Raw genomic sequence first — 17,693 nt, 5'->3', positions numbered from 1 at the left:
ATGTAGCTGAAGGACATTTATGTTCCCCTCAATGCTACAGCAATGGCTAACACAAATAGGTAGGCTTGCAAGAATGTGATTTGGGGAATAGGGATGAACTTTAAAAAGAGTATTCTGTAAGTCCTTCCTGTGTTCCTATCTGGTCACTACCCATCACAGATTACCACTGTGATGACTTGTAACAGCTTAGATAACGTTGGTCAGGTTTTGAACTTCATATAAATGGGTATGCATGTATTTTAGCAGATATTTGCTAGGAGTTTTACAAGTAGGTGCACAGTTTTCATTACTACCAACAATGTTTGAGGATTCCAGTGGCAACATCTGTTTATCAACCCTTAAATTATCAGTCATTTTGTTTTTAACTATTCTGGTAGGTCTCTAGTAGAGTCTGCCTGAGATTCTAATTTGCATTTCCCAGACAATTAATGAAGTTGCATACAGCATAATATGCTTTTGGAAGTGTATAATATTGGAAGCTTTTGGAAATTTCTATTGTGGGGTATCATGCTTTGCCCATTTTTCCATTGGTATATTGTTTTATTTTATTTATTTTTTATTTTATTTTATTTTATTATTTTAACTGGGTTATACAATTTGTAACTGTAGTATTTGTTTTTACCCATTCTGATATTGGTCACCTGCGGGTTTGTTTCTGCTGCTTGCTTTTCTATTTTATTTGTTTTAGCATACTTACAACATTTTTGAATGATTGCTCAGAATTTTATATGAAAAACTGAGAATTTTACAGATAATGTTCTCTCTCTTCATACAGGCTGCATCCTGTGCTCTAGTATTTTGTGCAGGGAACAGAAAATTGGATAGCCTCAAATCTATTAGGGACTGAAGTGAATCATGGCTTGTTTATAGTCTGTGTAAGGTGCAGTCTTTCTCTGGTTTACCCACACTCCTAGGGTGTAGTACCGGGAGGAAAATAACTGAGAGCTTGGGATGATTCCTAGAGCCTTCCTTCTTTTTGGATCCTTGATTCCATTTTGTCTTCTAGAAGGGCAATAGTGCCAACAACTGCACTGTGTTTTGCAGTTCCTTTTTGTTTTGTTTTTTATTCTCCTTCACTATGTAGATTATTATCATACAGTCTACCACATAGATTAATATAGACAATGTGTTAACAGGACAGAAGATGCTAAATATCACTTTCACATCTCTGTGCTTCCCTCCTCTCTGAGATTTTGGCCCCTTACCAGCTGGTCATCTTGACCCATCAACTCTAATATTTTGTTCTGTCTCCTCCATCGAACGTCCCGGAGTTTGGTGGTTCCTCTTCCTGCCCTCTGTCTTGGTTCTCAGCCTTTCCCTCAATGCTCAGTAGACAAATGCTAAAGGGGAAATGTGGCTTGCATAAACTTAGGTTCTCTACATAAGCTCCCCTTCCTCTAGGGTCTGGCTTTTTAAGTTATGAATACAGTGTAAACTCTCCAATTCCTCCAAACTGTTTTTGGTATTTTACTTACGTTTTCTGATTGTTCTCAGTGGGAACCCTGCCCTGTGTCAAGCTTCCCTATAAACAGCCAAGAGTCAAATTTCTTAAAATTAAATCTTAATTTTATTTTTGTTAATGTCTTCCAATAATTTCCCCTAGTAAGTGTTCCCTCTTTCTACTGTTACCTCTATTTTTAACCTCTTTCTCTTAACATTTTTCCTGTAGCTATAAACTTTCTTACTTTTCTGTCAAATCAAAGGAGGAAAAAAATCAACTTTGACTTGTCTTACAATTGAAACTAGCTATTTTTTTTCCTAAGGCAAGTTTATATAAAACAAACAAACAAAAACCTAAAGGTTTTATGTCTGCTATCTCCATTTTCCTATATCCAATTTCCTCAACAAACCTCTGCCTGTTCTTATTTATTTATTTATTTATTTATTTATTTTTGAGACAGGGTCTCACTCTGTCTCCCAGACTGGAGTGCAATTGCGCAATGATGGCTCACTGCAGCCTTGACTTCCCATGCTCATCCAGTCCTTCACCTCAGCCTCTCATGTATCCGGGACCACAGGTGGGCACCATCAAGCCTGTCTAACTTTTATATATTTTTTTTAAGAGACAGGGTCTCACTGTGTTGCCCAGGCTAGTCTCAAACTCCTGGGCTCCGGCAATCTACCCATCTCAGCCTCCCAAAGTGCAAGGATAACAGGCATGAACCACTCCTACCCAGCCTCTACTTCTTAAATATGTTTTCCAAGCCTACCACTTTGCTGAAACTATCCTAAATTCCATAGATGCTTTCATTTGATTCAAGACTTTTTTCCTTAGTGAAACGTTATTTCATTTGATGGCACCTCCCCTTCCTTTCTGAAATTGAAACTGGCTGCCTTTTTCACCCTGAGCCACCCTCCAAGCACCCATAGCTAGTATTTATCCTACCTTTCATATTTTCTTCACCTCTTTTTCTGCCTATATGTTTAATGCTTACGTTTTGTGAGTCCAGTTCATTGTTTTTAACTTGACTGCTTTCTTTGGACAACTTTATATTTTCCTTTGGTTTCAGCTACTGTCAAAATGCGGATGCCATGAAGACATGAATTTTTATTCCAAGCCTTGACTAGTGTCTTGATAGCATAACAGTCAAGAGTAAGAATTCTAGGCCGGGCACGAGCTTGTAGTGAGCCGAGATCGCGCCACTGCACTCCAGCCTGCGTCACAGAGCTAGACTCGGTCTCAAAAAAAAAAAAAAAAGTAAGAATTCTAGTGTTATCATGCCTGGGAGTGATCTTGTCCTTGAGAGTTATTATTTGCGTGAATTTACTTTAATGAAATGAGCATCATAATTAAGTACCTGCTAAGGTAACTGTGGAAATCGTTCTACCTACTGAGCTGATTGAGGACTTCTTTATTGTAGTCTTTATAGGCACAGTCTTTCTTTGGTTCACACCAAGTCAGCATAAGACCACGAGGGGCAACTCTGTAGTTCAATAAATTCAATTTTATGGTCTTATTGTACTGAGGTTTGTGGTACACCAGAGGCTCTATGGAATATTACTTGAAACAAAAGAAAAAATTGTATTGTTATTAGTGTATGAGAAGTTTGGAGCTTAAAGAAAATTTAAATAAAGCCACACGTGTTTGTGTGTGCAAATGCATGTGTGTGTGTGTTATAGGAAGACACAAAGTAGCACACAGTGGTAAAAAGCTTAGCTTGAAAATATTATTCTAGGAGTCAATCCTTGCCCCATCATTTAACGTGTTATGTGACTTCGGGAAATTATTCAAACTTTTATGTCCAGTTTCCTCATCCATAAATTGGGGTTACTATATTTTATAGGATCATCTTGATGATTAAATGAGTTAATTAATGTAAAGCATTTTGAACAATGCCTGGCACATAGGAAGGGTTTTGCTGCTATTGTTGTAGTTGTTGTTATTATTGTTGTTGTTATTTATTATTACTTGATATATGCAATGGAGGAGATGCAAGAATTATTGAAGAAACACCTGATACATCAACTACATACAGGTGTCAGTCTTAGAGAACCTACTAACTAATAATATGGATATTTCCATTTAAACAATAGTTACTGAGGATTATTCTGACAAAATTATGTTTAGAATTGCATTTCTAGCTGGGGTTGTAGCAATTTCATTAAGTTGAGGCACTAAAAAGTCTTTGATAAGCTTTTTCTTAGCTGTTCTTTAAATATTTTGGGGGCAAAAGATGCAGTTCAAAATATGAGAAATTTATCTCTGTAATAATACTTTTCATTTACTCAATATCTTTTGTCTGAAGTTTTAAAACTTTCAGATACACATATATAATACATATCCATATATGAAAGCGGAACAAGAGAGCGAGAGAAAGAGATTACATTTAAGAAGCTGGAGAAGCAAAACCTTGACAACAGTAAAGTTGATTTTTTTTCATAAAAATACATCTTTATTTGATACTTTTGCAAACATAAAAGTAGAAAACAAAAGTATACTCAGAATTTCACTAAACAAAGAAAATTATATCAACATGAATACATTTGTCAAAATAATTATCAATTATATGAAAATACTCATATTGAGTATTTTGATAGGCATTAATTACAGAGTTTAGGTGTATTTATCTAGAAGTAATTTTGTGCTATCATAAAATCTAATAATAAATAACATTTGAGAAGAGACATTTTAAAGAAAATTTCCTATCATAAATGTATAGATTATTTGTACAATGAAGAAAACGGTTTATATGAAATTGTTTTCTCTTACTTTTCATGTCTTATTTTGAAAGGAGATGTCAATACTTACATTCATTTTAGTAGACAGTTCATTCCAATGATTGGCTGAGGTTCTGAATCTTAAGCCAGATTCCTGCCGGGATAAGTCACACAAATCATAACAAATTAGCCCTTTTGTTGTTAACCTTTCTCATCTGCCAGCTCTTTCTTGGTCAGAAATGAACGGTCCTTTGCTGTTGCTTAATTGCTGGGATTAAGGTAGTAGCTTTTCCAGGTTTTCTGTCTTCTTGCTCCTAGATAGGAGCAGAAGGTGAACAACGACAAGAGCCCTTGTGGTTGCATTGTGTTATTTTTTTCAAATTAAAAAACAAACAAAACAGATATGTTTAAAATAATAATTTTGGTTCTCGTATTTAGATTTTTTACTTTTACAAATTACAATTTTTTACATATGTTTCACTTTTTTCACTCTCTCTGTTTAGTGAGTAGAGGCCAAGAATTGCATGATCTATCTCTATTTCTCAAAATTAAAATATACATTTATTATAAAAAATTTGCAGTGTGTCAAAGAGTGTAACAAAGTAATTTCAGAAGATTCAGATCTATGTTCCAAAGACAGAGGGTTAATTACTACACTTTAGAAAAGATTCTAAGTCATTTAAGAAAAAAAAATATTTTGAATATCAACAATTGTATTTAATTGATTGCAATAATGATTTACTCATTGTTTCCTTGGATAATTGAGGCATTAAAATATCAATGATTCCTGTACTTATATATCTATATAGAAAACTATACTCTGTATTTTTTAAAATAATGTTTATCAGGGTAGAAAATGTATCAGTAATCATAGTTATATACTAGCTAACATCTCTAGGTAGATTATTTTACTTTGAAAGGCATTTTGTCAACTTCATAAGCATTATTGATTAAGGGTTGAAACTTAAAGTGTATATTATATATACACCACCATATATAAACCACCATAGTAGGTGGTTTATTCACTGCTCTCAGTAACTTCACTTTTATTATCTTATCACTCTTGGTAACCTGGAAAATGGCGTAGGCATAGATAGAAAATTCACCAGTACCATAGAGATAGCTGATTTCACCTATGGGGATCTGGTAGTTTTGTACAATTAGGGGAAATTGAATATTTACATTACCCACATAAAAAGCAAACTCAAAAAGTAATTGCAGCATTTGACTAGTACAAAAACCCTACTGTTGCCAAGGTATTCATCAGCAATGTTAATACATTGTTAAAGAAGTTTTCTGAAAAGTACAATACTTAAGGCATTAATACAGGAGATAGTTTAGGGCAAGAGCAAGTAACTGAACCTAGACTCCAAATCATTATTTAGTATTTGCTTTTTTTTTTTTAAAGTAGTGATTATATTATAACAACTCAATAGATTAGTAGAGAAGAATGCTAGCATGCATAATACAAAAGGAAAGATAATAAAAATATTTTATTATTGAGCATATTTTTATCACTAAATACATTTGTTTCTTATACTATTCCTAAAGCAAGTAATATTATTTTTATTAATGACTTTACATAGATATAATTCACATGCCGTAAAATTTCTAATTTGAAAGTGAGCAGTTTACATGGATTTTAGTATATTACAGAGTTATGTATTCATAATCACAATCCAATTAAAAAAAAACCAACTATCTCTCCCAAAAGCAACCTCATTAGGAATCAGTTCTCATTCTGACTCCAAGTCCAGCTCTAAGCAACAACAGACCTACTTTCTGTCTCTCTAAGATTTGCCATAGTGGATACTCCATGTAATTGGAATCACACAACATGGGGTCTGTTGTGACTGACTTCTTTCAGTTAGTGTAATGTTTTCAAGGTTTATCCATACTGTAGCATATATCAGTACTTTATTCCTTTTAATAATATGATTATATTATAATTTATTTATCTTTGTATCAATTGATAGACATTAGTGTTGTTTCCATTTAGGAGTTATTATTAAATAATACTTCTATGAACATTTATGTACACATTTTTTTTGTGAAATTATGTTTTTATTTTTTCTCAGTTATATATGTAGAATTTGTAGAATTGTTAGATTATACGCTAATGCTAACTCTATTTTTAAGATTTTGCAGTGTTACTAAAGTGTTTTCTAAGTAACTGCACTATTTTACATTGCCAGCAGCAATGTATAAGTGTTCCAGTTTCTATCCTCGCTCCTCACCAACACTTATAATTAACTATCTTTTAAAAATTACCGGTCTTGTAGATTTGAAGGGGAATCTCACTGTGATTTTGATTTGCATTTACCTATGATGACTTATGATGTTCATCATTTTTTTTATGTGTCTACTTGCTATTTGTGTATCTTCTGTGGAGAAATGTCTATTCAGATTCTTTGCTTATTTTTTAATGAGGTCATTTGTTCATGCATTATTGATTTCTAAGGGCTCTTTTCTTATTCAGGATATAAGACCCTTATCAAATATATGATTTGTAAATATTTAATCTCATCATCTGGGTTTTCTTTTCACTTTCTTAATGGTATTATTTAAAGTACAAACGTTTTTAATTCTGATGTAGTCTAATTTATTCATTTTTCCTTTTTCCACTTATGCTTTCAGCATCATATCTAATAAACCACTGCTAAAGCCAAGGCCATGAAGACTTATTCTGTTTTATACTGAGAGTTTTATATTTTTAGCCCTTCTACCTTGGTCTGTGATTAATTTTGAGTTAGTTTCTGTACATGATGTGAGGTAGAGGGTCCAAATTCATTCTATTGTATGTGGATGTCCTCTTGTCCCAGCACCATTTATTCTAAGAATTATTTTGTTTTCTTGAGTTATCTTGGCACCATTGTCAAAAATCAATTGACCATAAGTATAAGGGCACATTTCTGAACTGAAATATATTCCATTAATCTGTATGTCTGTTCTTATTCTTCTACCATCCTGTCTTGTTTTCTGTAGTAAATTTTAAAACTAGGGAATGTGAATCCTTCAAAGTAGTTTTCTTTTTCTAAGACTATTTTGGCTGTTATTGGCAACTTGAATTTCCACATGAAATTTTAATACAAGTCTGTCAGTCTCTATTAAAAGCAGGCTGGGAGCTGTCTCATGTATATAGTCTCAGCAGTTTGGAAATCCAAGGTAGGAAGATCAGGTGAGGCCAAAATTTCGAGACCAGCCTGGGCAACATATTGAGACCCCAAGTTCTATTAAAAATTTAAAAAATGTTATCCACAAATGATGGCATGTGCCTGTAGTCTCAGCCACTTCAGAGGCTGAAGCGGGAAGATCACTACCACCTAGAAGTTTCAGGTTGCAGTGAGCCATAATTGTGTCACTACCTTCCAGCCTGGCTGACAGAGCAAGACGTCGACTCAAGGAACTAAGATAAAATGAAAATAAATAAATAAAAAAGCAAATGAATAAATAATAAATAATTTAGAAAACAAAACTAAAAGCAGACTGATTTTGACAAGGATAGTGTTTAATCTGTAGAATAATTTCTGGAGTGCTGCCACTTTAACAATATTGTCTTCTTATCCAGGAAGTATGAATATCTTTTTCATTTCTTTAGATCTCCTTTACATTTTCTCAACAATGTTTTATAGTTTTCAGTATGAAACTCTCACACTTTTTGTGTTCAATGTATTCCTGTTTGTGATGGTTAATATTGAGTGTCAACTTGATTGCATTGAAGGATGCAAAGTATTGTTCCTGGAAGTATCTGTGAGGCTGTTGTCAAAGGAGATTAACATTTGTGTCAGTGGACTGGGAGACGCAGACCCATCCTCAGTCTGATTGGGCACCATCTAGTCAGCTGCCAGCATGGAGCTGGCACGTAGGAGAAGATGGAAGAGCAGACTTGCTGAGTCTTCCGGCTTTCATCTTTCTCCCGTGCTGGATGCTTCCTGCCCTTGAACATCAAACTCCAAGTTCTTTAGCTTTTGGACTCTCGGACTTACACCAGTGGTTTGCCAGAGGCTCTCAGGCCTTTGGCCACAGACTGAAGGTTGCATCGTCAGCTTCCCTGCTTTTGAGATTTTGAGACTAAAACTGGCTTACTGGTTCCTCAGCTTGCTGGCAGCCTATTGTGGGACTTTACCTTGTGATCATGTGAGTCAATACTTCTTAATAAACTCCCCTTCATACATACTTATATCCTATTAGTTCGGTCCCTCTAGAGAACCCTGACTAATATGCTGTTATTTTTATGCTATTGCAAATGGAAGTTTTTCATAATTCCATTGTTCATTGCTACTTTATAGAAATATTTCTTATAATAATCTTTTATCCTGAAACCTTGTTTAACTTTATTATTGTTTCAAATAGCTTTTTCTGAACAAATTACTGAGAACTTTCATCTGCAAATAGAGATCCTTCTTTCCTTTCTTTTTTCCTTCTTTCCTTTTTGCCTTCCTTGCTGCCTTCCTTTTTTATTTTTTATTATTATTATTTTTTTTAATCAAAATATCTTTCTTCTTTGCCTAATTTCTTTGGCTGGAATGTGTAACACAATGTTGACTAGAAGAGGCAAGAGCAGACATTTTACTTTTGTCACTTTCAATTCCTTTTTCTTTTATTTTTCTTTTGTTACCTTCAATTCTTAGTTTGTTGGGTGTTTCAATTCTGAAAGGATATTGGATTTGTCAAACTTCTTCTCTGTGTATTAAGACGATTATGTGGTTTTGCCCTTTGTCCTTTGTATGGTGTATTACATACAATAAAATACGAAACAAAGCCTTGCATACGTAAGAAAAAAAATTCCCTTTTCTATGGTACCTAATATATTTGTATATGTTGCTGTATTTTAAAAAATTACAAAACTGAATTCATGATAAAAATTCCACCTTGTCATGGTATATAATATTTTTATATATTGCTGTATCTGTTTTGCCAGTTACTTTTTATTGTGGTAAAACATGCATAGTTTAATATTTATCATTTTAACCATTTTTAAGTGTACAACTCAGAGGTATTTTATAAATACCTTAACAATGTTGTGAACTCATTACCACTGTCTATACCAAAAACATTTTCATCATCCCTAAGAACAGTTTGTACCAGTTAAGCAATAACTTTTCACTCTTTTCTCCTCCTCAGCTCCTGGTAACCTAAATTCTACTTTCTGCCTCTTTGGATTGGCTTATTCTGGGTACAACATACAAGTGGAATTACAATATTTGCCCTTTTGTGTCTGGCTGATTTCACTTCGCAAAATGTTATCAAGGTCCAGACATATTACGTCATGCATAAGAATTTTTTTCTTTTTAATGGCTGATTAATATTCCATCATATGACTATGCCATATTTGCTTGTCCATTCTTCTTTTTATAAACACCTGTGTCCTTTTCATCTTTTGGCTATTCTGAATAATGCAACAATGAATATTTGTGTACACATATTTGTTCAAGTTTTTACTTTCAGCTTTTCCGCATAGATACCAAAAAAATGAAATATGGAATTGCTGACTCATATGGGTTGTTGTATATTGAAATTTTTAGGAAACTGGTTTCCACAACGGCTGCATTGGTTTACACTGCTATCAGCAATACAAAAGTTTTCTTATTTCTTCACATCCTACACGCCAACACTTGCTATATTTTATTGTGGTTTTATATGCATTTTCTTACTGACTAATAATGTTGAGAATATGTTCATGAACTTATTGGCCCTTGGCATATCTTCTTTGGAAAAATTTCTATGAAATCCTTTGCCCATGTTTGAATTGGGTTGTTTATTTTGTTGTTGCTGTCGTGGAATGTTAGAAGTTATTTTGCATATTCTGAAAAGTAATCTCTTATCAGATAATATGATTTGCAACAGTGTCTTCCATTCAGTTGGTCGTCTTTTTGCTTCCTTGATAGTAACTTTTGATGCACAAAAGTGCAAACTCAATTTATCAATTTTTTCTTTTGCTTGATCCATGAAAGTTGCCCACACTAATGTCCAAGAAAATGTCCCCAACGTTTTCTCCTAAGAAATTTTACAGTTTTACGTCTTATATTTTGGACTTTGGTTTTTTTTTTTGTACTAATATTTGGGTGTGGTTGACCATGTTCATTCTTTTATATTTGGATACCTAGTTTTTTTTTCAGCATTATTTGATTTTTTTTTCAGCTAGCTTGTGTTTAATTTGCTCATCTTTCTCTACTTGCTTAAAATGTAAAGTTAGATTATTGATCCAAGATCTTTCTTTTTTTCAATGTAGGCATTTTCAGCTACCAATTTCCCTCTGAGTACTGCTTTCACTGTTCCAAAAAGTTTTGATATGTTGTGGTTTTTAAAATTTTAGTCATTACTAATTTTTTTAAAATTTCTCTTGTGATTTCTTTTTGACTCAATGGGTGAGTGTGTTTAAAAATTTCCACACATTTGTGAATTATTACAGATTTTCTTTTTTTAAATTATACTTTAAGTTCTGGAGTACATGTGCAGAGCGTGCAGGTTTGTTACATAGGTATACATGTGCCATGGTGGTTTGCTGCACCCGTCAACCCGTCATCTACATTAGGTATTTCTCCTAATGCTATCCCTCCTCCCGGCCCTTCACCCTCCAACAGGACCCAGTGTGTGATGCTCCCCTCCCTATGTCCATGTGTTCTCATTGTTCAACTCCCACTTATGAGTGAGAACATGCTGTGTTGGTTTTCTGTTCTTGTGTTAGTTTGCTGAGAAAGATGGTTTCCAGTGTCATCCATGGCCCTGCAAAGGACATGAACTCATTCTTTTTAATGGCTGCATAGTATTCCAAGGTGTATATGTACCACATTTTCTTTATCCAGTCTATCATTGAGGGGCATTTGGGTTGGCTCAAAATATTTGCTATTGTGATCAATGCTGTGATAAACATATGTGTGCATGTGTCTTTATAGTAGAATGACTTATAATGCTTTGGGTATATACCCAGTAATAGGATTGCTGGGTCAAATGGTATTTCTAGTTCTAGATCCTTGAGGGATCGCCACACTGTCTTCCACAATGATTGAACTAATTTAGACTCCTACCAACAGTGTAAAAGTGTTCCTATTTCTCCACATCGTCTCCAGCATCTGTTGTTTCCTGACTTTTTAATTATCGCCATTCTAACTGGTGTGAGATGGTATCTCATTGTGGTTTTGATTTGCATTTCTCTAATGACCAGTGATGATGAGCTTTATTTTCATATGTTTGTTGGATGCATAAATGTTTTCTTTTGAGAAGTCTCTGTTAATATCCTTCGCCCACTTTTTGATAGTTTTTTTTTTCTTGTAAATTTGTTTAAGTTCCTTGTAGATTGTGGATATTAGCCTTTTGTGAGGTGGATAGATTCTCCCATTCTGTAGGTTGCCTGTTCACTCTGATGATAGCTTCTTTTACTGTGCAGAAGTTCTTTAATTTAATGAGATTCCATTTGTTGATTTTGGCTTTCGTTGCCATTGCTTTTGGTGTTTTAGTCATGAAGTCTTTGCCCATGCCTATGTCCTGAATGGTCATATCTAGGTTTTCTTCTAGAGTTTTTATGGTTTTAGGTCTAATATTTAAGTCTTTATCCATCTTGAGTTAGTTTTTGTATAAGGTGTAAGAAAGGGATCTAATTCCAGCTTTCTGCATATGACTAGCCAGTTTTCTCAACACCATTAATTACATTGGGAATCCTTTCACCATTGTTTGTTTTTGTCAGGTTTGTCAAAGATCAGATGGTTGTAGATGTGTGGCATTATTTCAGAGGCCTCTGTTCTGTTCCATTGGTCTATATATCTGTTTTGGTACCAGTACCATGCTGTTTTGGTTACTGTAGCCTTGTAGTAGAGTTTGAAGTCAGATAGCCTGATGCTTCCAGCTTTGTTCTTTTTGTTTGGCATTGTCTTTGCTATGTGGGCTCTTCTTTGGTTCCATATGAAATTTAAAGTAGTTTTTTCCAATCTGTGAAGAGAGTCAGTGGTAGCTTGATGTGGATAGCACTGAATCTATAAATTACTGTGTGCAGTATGGCTATTTTCACAATATTGATTTTCCTATACATGAACGTGAAATGTTTTTTCATTTGTTTTTGTCCTCTCTTATTTCCTTGAGCAGTGGTTTGTAGTTCTCCTTGAAGAGGTCCTTTACATCCCTTGTAAATTTTATTCCTAGATATTTTATTCTCTTAGTAGCAATTGTGAATGGGAGTTCACTCATGATTTTGCGCTCTGTTTGTCTATTACTGATATTTAGGAATGCTTGTGATTTTTGCACATTGATTTTGTGTCCTGAGACTTTGCTGAAGTTAATTAGTGTACCTTTTCAGGTGAGGTGTACCTTTTCAGGTACACTAACTAATTAAACATAGATTTGGTCTTTTCACATAGTCCCATATTTCTTGGAGGCTTCGTTTGTTTCTTTTCACTCTTTTTTCTCTAATCTTGTCTTCTCACTTTATTTCATTGAGTTGATATTCAGTCTCTGATATCCTTTCTTCCTCTTGATTGATTCGGCTGTTGATACTTGTGTACGCTTTACCAAGTTCTCGAGCTATGTATTTCAGCTGCATCAGGTCATTTATGTTATTCTCTAAACTGGTTATTCTAGTTAGCAATTCGTCTAACCTTTTTTCAAGGTTCATGGCTCTCTTGCATTGGGCTAGAACATGTTCCTTTAGCTCAGAGGAGTCTGTTATTACCCACCTTCTGAAGCCTACTTCTGTCAAATCATCAAACTCATTCTCCATCCAATTTAGTTCCCTTGTTGGTGAGGAACTGTGATCCTTTGGAGGAGAAGCAGTGTTCTGGTTTTTGGAGTTTTCAGCCTTTCTGCACTGGATTCTTCCCATCTTCATGGATTTATTTACCTTTGGTCTTTTAAGTTGGTGACCTTCACATGGGGTCTCTGAGTGGTCGTTCTTTTTGTTGATGTTGATACTATTCCTTTCTCTTTGTCAATTTTCCTTCTAAAAGTCAGGCCCATCTGCTGCTGGTCTGCTGGAGTTTGCTGGAGGTACTCTCCAGACCCTGTTTGGCTGCGTATCACTGGCAGAGGCTGCAGAACGGCAAAGATTGCTGCCTGTTCCTACCTCCGGAAGCTTCGTCCCAGAAGGGCACCCGCCAGATGCTAGCCAGAGCTCTCCTGTGTAAGTTGCCTGTCAGCCCCTACTGGGAGGTGTCTCCCAGTCAGGATACAGGGGGGTCAGGGAACAATTTGAGGAGGCAGACTGTCCCTTATCAGAGCTCAAATGCTGTGCTAGGAGATCCACTGCTCTCTTCAGAGCTGCCAGTTAGTGAGGTTTAAGTCTGCTGAAGCTGTGCCCACAACCACCCTTTCCCCCAGGTACCCTGTTTCAGGGAGGTGGGGGTTTTATCTATAATTCCCTGACTAGGGCTGCTGCCTTTTTTTCAGAGATGCCCTGCCTAGAGAGCAGGAAATCCAGAGAGGCAGTCGGCCACAGTGGCCTTCCTGAGCTGCAGTGGGCTTTGCCCAGTTCTAACTTCCCAGCAGCTTTGTTTACACTGTGAGGGTAAAACCACCTCCTTAAGCCTCAGCAATAGCGGATGCCCCTCCCCACGCCAAACTCGAGTGTTCCAGATAGAGCTCAGACTGCTGTGCAGGCATGAGAATTTGAAGCCACTGGATCTTAGCTTGGCTTCTTGGGGGTGGGACCTGCCGAGACAGGCCACTTGATTCCCTGGCTTCAACCCACTTTTCAGGGAAGTGAATGGTTTTGTCTCATTAGCATTCCAGGTTCCATTATGGTATGAAAAAAAAACTCCTGTGACTAGCTCAGTGTCTTCCCAATGGCTGCCCAGTTTTGTGCTGGAAACCCAGGGCCCTGGTGGTGTAGGCACGGGAGGGAATCTCCTGGTCTGTGGGTTGCGAAGACCATGGAAAAAGCGTGTTATCTGGGCCAAAGTGCATGGTACAATCCCTAAAGGCTTCCTTTGGCTAGAAGAGCTTGCACTTCCCTGATCCCTTGCACTTCCCTGATCCCTTGCACTTCCCGGGTGAGGTGGCATCCCACCCTGCTTTGGCACGCCCTCCTTGGGCTGCACCCACTGTCCAACCAGTCCCAATGAGATGAACTGGGTACCTCAGTTGGAAACACAGGAATCACCCGCTTTCTGCATCAATCTCGCTGGGAGCTGCAGACCAGAGCTGTTCCTATTCAGCTATCTTGCCAACAAATCCTCAGGTTTTCTTCTGTTTTTGTTGTTGTTGTTGTTGTTTGTTTGTTTGCTTGTTTTAATTTCATCTTATTGCAATCAGAGAAGATAATTTGAATATACATCCTATAAAATATAATGAGACTTGTTTTCAGCTGTAATATATGGTCTATCTTGAAGAATGTGCAATTTTATTTGAGAAGAATGTACATTCTGCTGTTTGGGGCTGAAGTATTCTATGTATGTTAGGCATAATTTATTGTGAAATTTGATTCTTCTATTCCTTACATGTATTGTGTCTTTCCTTTTTCTTTTTAAAACCATTCCATGAGTTTTATATTATCTAAGTCTTTAGTTAAAATGAAATTATTTATTGATAACAAAGATTTGGGTTTTTTTTTATTCACCCCACTGTCTTTGTTTTTTATTTATATTTAAACCATTCAGATTTAAAGTAGCATTGGCATAATTAGATTAACATTGGTGTAGTTGGGTGAAATATTGCTGTCATTACATTAATGTTTGTAACTATTTTTCTTTGTGTTAAATTTACAAGCCAGAGGAGATTATAAAGTGGGATCATATAAAATAGAGCTGTCCCCTTTATCTGTGGTTTCACTTTTCCTGGTTTCAGTTGCTCGCAGTCAACTGTGGCCTGAAATGTTAAATGGAAGATTCTAGAAATAATATATATACATTTAAAATTCTATGCATTGTGCATAGCATGATAAAACTTCCCACCATCTTTCTCCACCCTTCCTGGAACGTGAATCCTCCTGGTGTCCAGTGTACCCATGCTGTATGTGCCACTCGCCACTTAGTAGCTTTATCAACGTGGATATTTTGGTTTTATTTTATTTTGTGTTTGTTGAACTCCCTAGATCTGTGGTCAGGTCTCTGTCACTAATTTTAGCAAATTCTTGTCTATTAGTACTTCAAATGTATGTCTCCATTCTTTATTTCTTCTCTGTTTGGTACTCCAATCACATACATATTTGTAATTGCTCCACGGTTCTTGTAATTCTATTTTTGGATATTCTTTCCCCCCATTTCCATTCCCATTTGTTCTTATCTCTGTATTTCTGCTTGAAAAGTTTCCATCAATCTGTCTTTAAGATCACTGATTTTTTGACTGTTGAGCCCATTGAAGGCATTCTTTAGTGCTGTTGAAATTTTTCTTTATTATTGTTTCTAATATTTGCATTTTATTCTTTCTTTAGAGTTACCTTATCTCTGCTTTCATTATCCTTATATTCTAGTATGCTGTCTACATTTTTTTCATTAAAGCCCTTATCATACTAATTATAGTCATTTCGAAATGGCATTGTTTTTCAGGGGTAATATTCAAGGTTCCTTGCCTGACACCAAGGAAAGCAAGGGTGCAGACACACAAGGAATGAATTTAAGAACAGAAATTTGGGCCTAGGGCAGTGGATCATGCCTGTAATACCAGCACTTTGGGAGGCTGAAGCAGACAGATCATGAGGTCAAGAGATGGAGAAAATCCTGGCCAACATGGTCTCTACTAAAAATAGAAAAATTAGTAGGGTGTGGTGGCCGGTGCCTGTAATCCCAGCTACTCAGGAGGCTGAGGCAGGAGAATCGCTTGAACCCGGGAGGCGGAGGTTGCAGTGAGCCGAGATCATGCCTCTACAAAGAAGAGAAGTTTAACAAGCAAAAGAGAAAAGCTCCCTCATGAAGAGGGAGAGTGTTCCAAATCGATCTCCCTGTTTGTGGCAAGATGAGGTTGGTTTTATAGATGACCTTGACAAGGCTGTGTTTGATTTACATAGGGTGCAAAGGATTGGTTGGACCAGGTGTGCTATTTACACAGTGTGTGAAGAAGCTGGCCACCCCACCCTAATCTTTCGTTATGCAGATGGGTTTTCTACCTGATCGGCGCCATGTTGCCTGCTTTTTACTGCACACATGGTGACAAAGTAAAGGGAAGATGGAGCCTCGTGTTGAACATACCTGGTTTTCAGTTATACCATTTCTATTTGCACAGTTGCTGGCATTTACCTATGCAAGCTTCTAGTTTGCTTACCTGTGTTTGTAGCTTGATGTTTTAGACTAATTTTTTTTTTAGAAAAGAAATGATTTGGGCGCTGCTTTTTATTAAAAGGAAATTCCACTGAGGCTCTCTTACCCTCACTATCTGCCTAAATAATTTCTTTTTAGCTCCTGTATCAATTTTAATTTCTTTAGGTAAAAATTTCAACGTTTATATATCATGTCTGAATCTGTTTCTAATGCTTGCTTTTTTACCTTCAAATTCTATTTTTTCATGCATTTGGTTGCCTTTTATGGTTTCATAGAATGATAGCATGCTGTATCAGTTAATACCAACTCAGGTAAATGGGCCTTTGTTGTGATGATTTATGCTAATATGGTTAGGATTTTAGCTTTTTATTTAATGTTTGCTGTTACTGTCAGTGCCGTTGGCTTCAAGTTCCTCCAGCGTCCTTGTTTTTGTGCCTCCCTTTGGCTTTCGGTTTCTGTGATACACCTGTCTCTGTCTCAAATCATTTAAGCTCTAAATCACTGTTTTATGGGGTCCTCCTTGGTGGTGTTGTGAAGTACAAAGAAGAGAAAGATTTCTACAATCTTATGATTAAATCTGTCTCTTCATGGGCCTGTGACTATGAGCGGTAACTTTGATGGAGATTTATTTTTTCTCTCCTTATGTGAGACAGTCAGAACAGAGTGAGTGGAGGTTGAGGAATGCCCTTGCTCGGGTGAGAAAAGTCCCTAGGAAGTGTTTCCCTGGAGGGTGGACTTTTTTGTGGCCAGTATTCTAGGCTATTTCACAATGATAGCTCTTCCTCTCCTCTTCCAGAGTCGTATGGGGATCTTATTTGGATCTTTACAATGAGAAGCTGGTGGGTTCCTGGAGTTAAAGCCCTGGAAAGTGCAACTGGCTTTCTGAGACTGCAGCTTCCAGAAGCTTCTCAGTCGCACACTAGCCCACATCCAGCCTCCCCGTGATTCGTCAAAATTACTGTTACAGGGCTTGTACCAGTTAATAGCTCCAGCACTCCTGCTCCAGGTAAACAGACCTGTTTCTGTATTTCTCTGGATGTGTCTGTCTCTCCAGATTTCAGGGTGTCATTTTTCCCTCCAACTTCAGTTTTCTGATTGGCCCAATAAAATCATAAAACTTCAGTCTGTTCTTTTGTTGTTATTATAAAGATAAGAGTGACACCTGTTAAACTCTTTACATGTCAAAGCTAGAACTTAAAAATCCCTTAAATGCATTATTCTAATTCCCAGTTCCGCTTGTAAACCAAAAAGAAAACCTTAAGCTCCCCAGCCAGCTGAGTGGACCCCTTATGGGCCAAGGGAAATCTGAAAAACGGAGTTCTCAATCATGACAGGAAAGGAGTTTGGACACGCCTC

The 17,693-nt window shown here is 36.4% G+C and overlaps 1 long non-coding RNA gene across 1 annotated transcript; it reads left to right on the top strand.

The window, feature by feature from the left end:
- Positions 1–7,903: 7,903 nt before the first annotated feature.
- On the top strand, positions 7,904–17,441 carry LOC114680246 (uncharacterized). The gene is made up of 3 exons (XR_003732344.2): positions 7,904–8,295; positions 13,095–13,267; positions 17,134–17,441. It is a non-coding gene; the product is annotated as an uncharacterized LOC114680246 (long non-coding RNA).
- Positions 17,442–17,693: the final 252 nt, after the last annotated feature.

This window comes from Macaca mulatta, chromosome 8 (assembly GCF_049350105.2).
Source record: "Macaca mulatta isolate MMU2019108-1 chromosome 8, T2T-MMU8v2.0, whole genome shotgun sequence".
Lineage (NCBI taxonomy): Eukaryota > Metazoa > Chordata > Mammalia > Primates > Cercopithecidae > Macaca > Macaca mulatta.
Note: the sequence above shows the minus strand (reverse complement) of the source record. Positions and strands in the feature narration are given on the sequence as shown.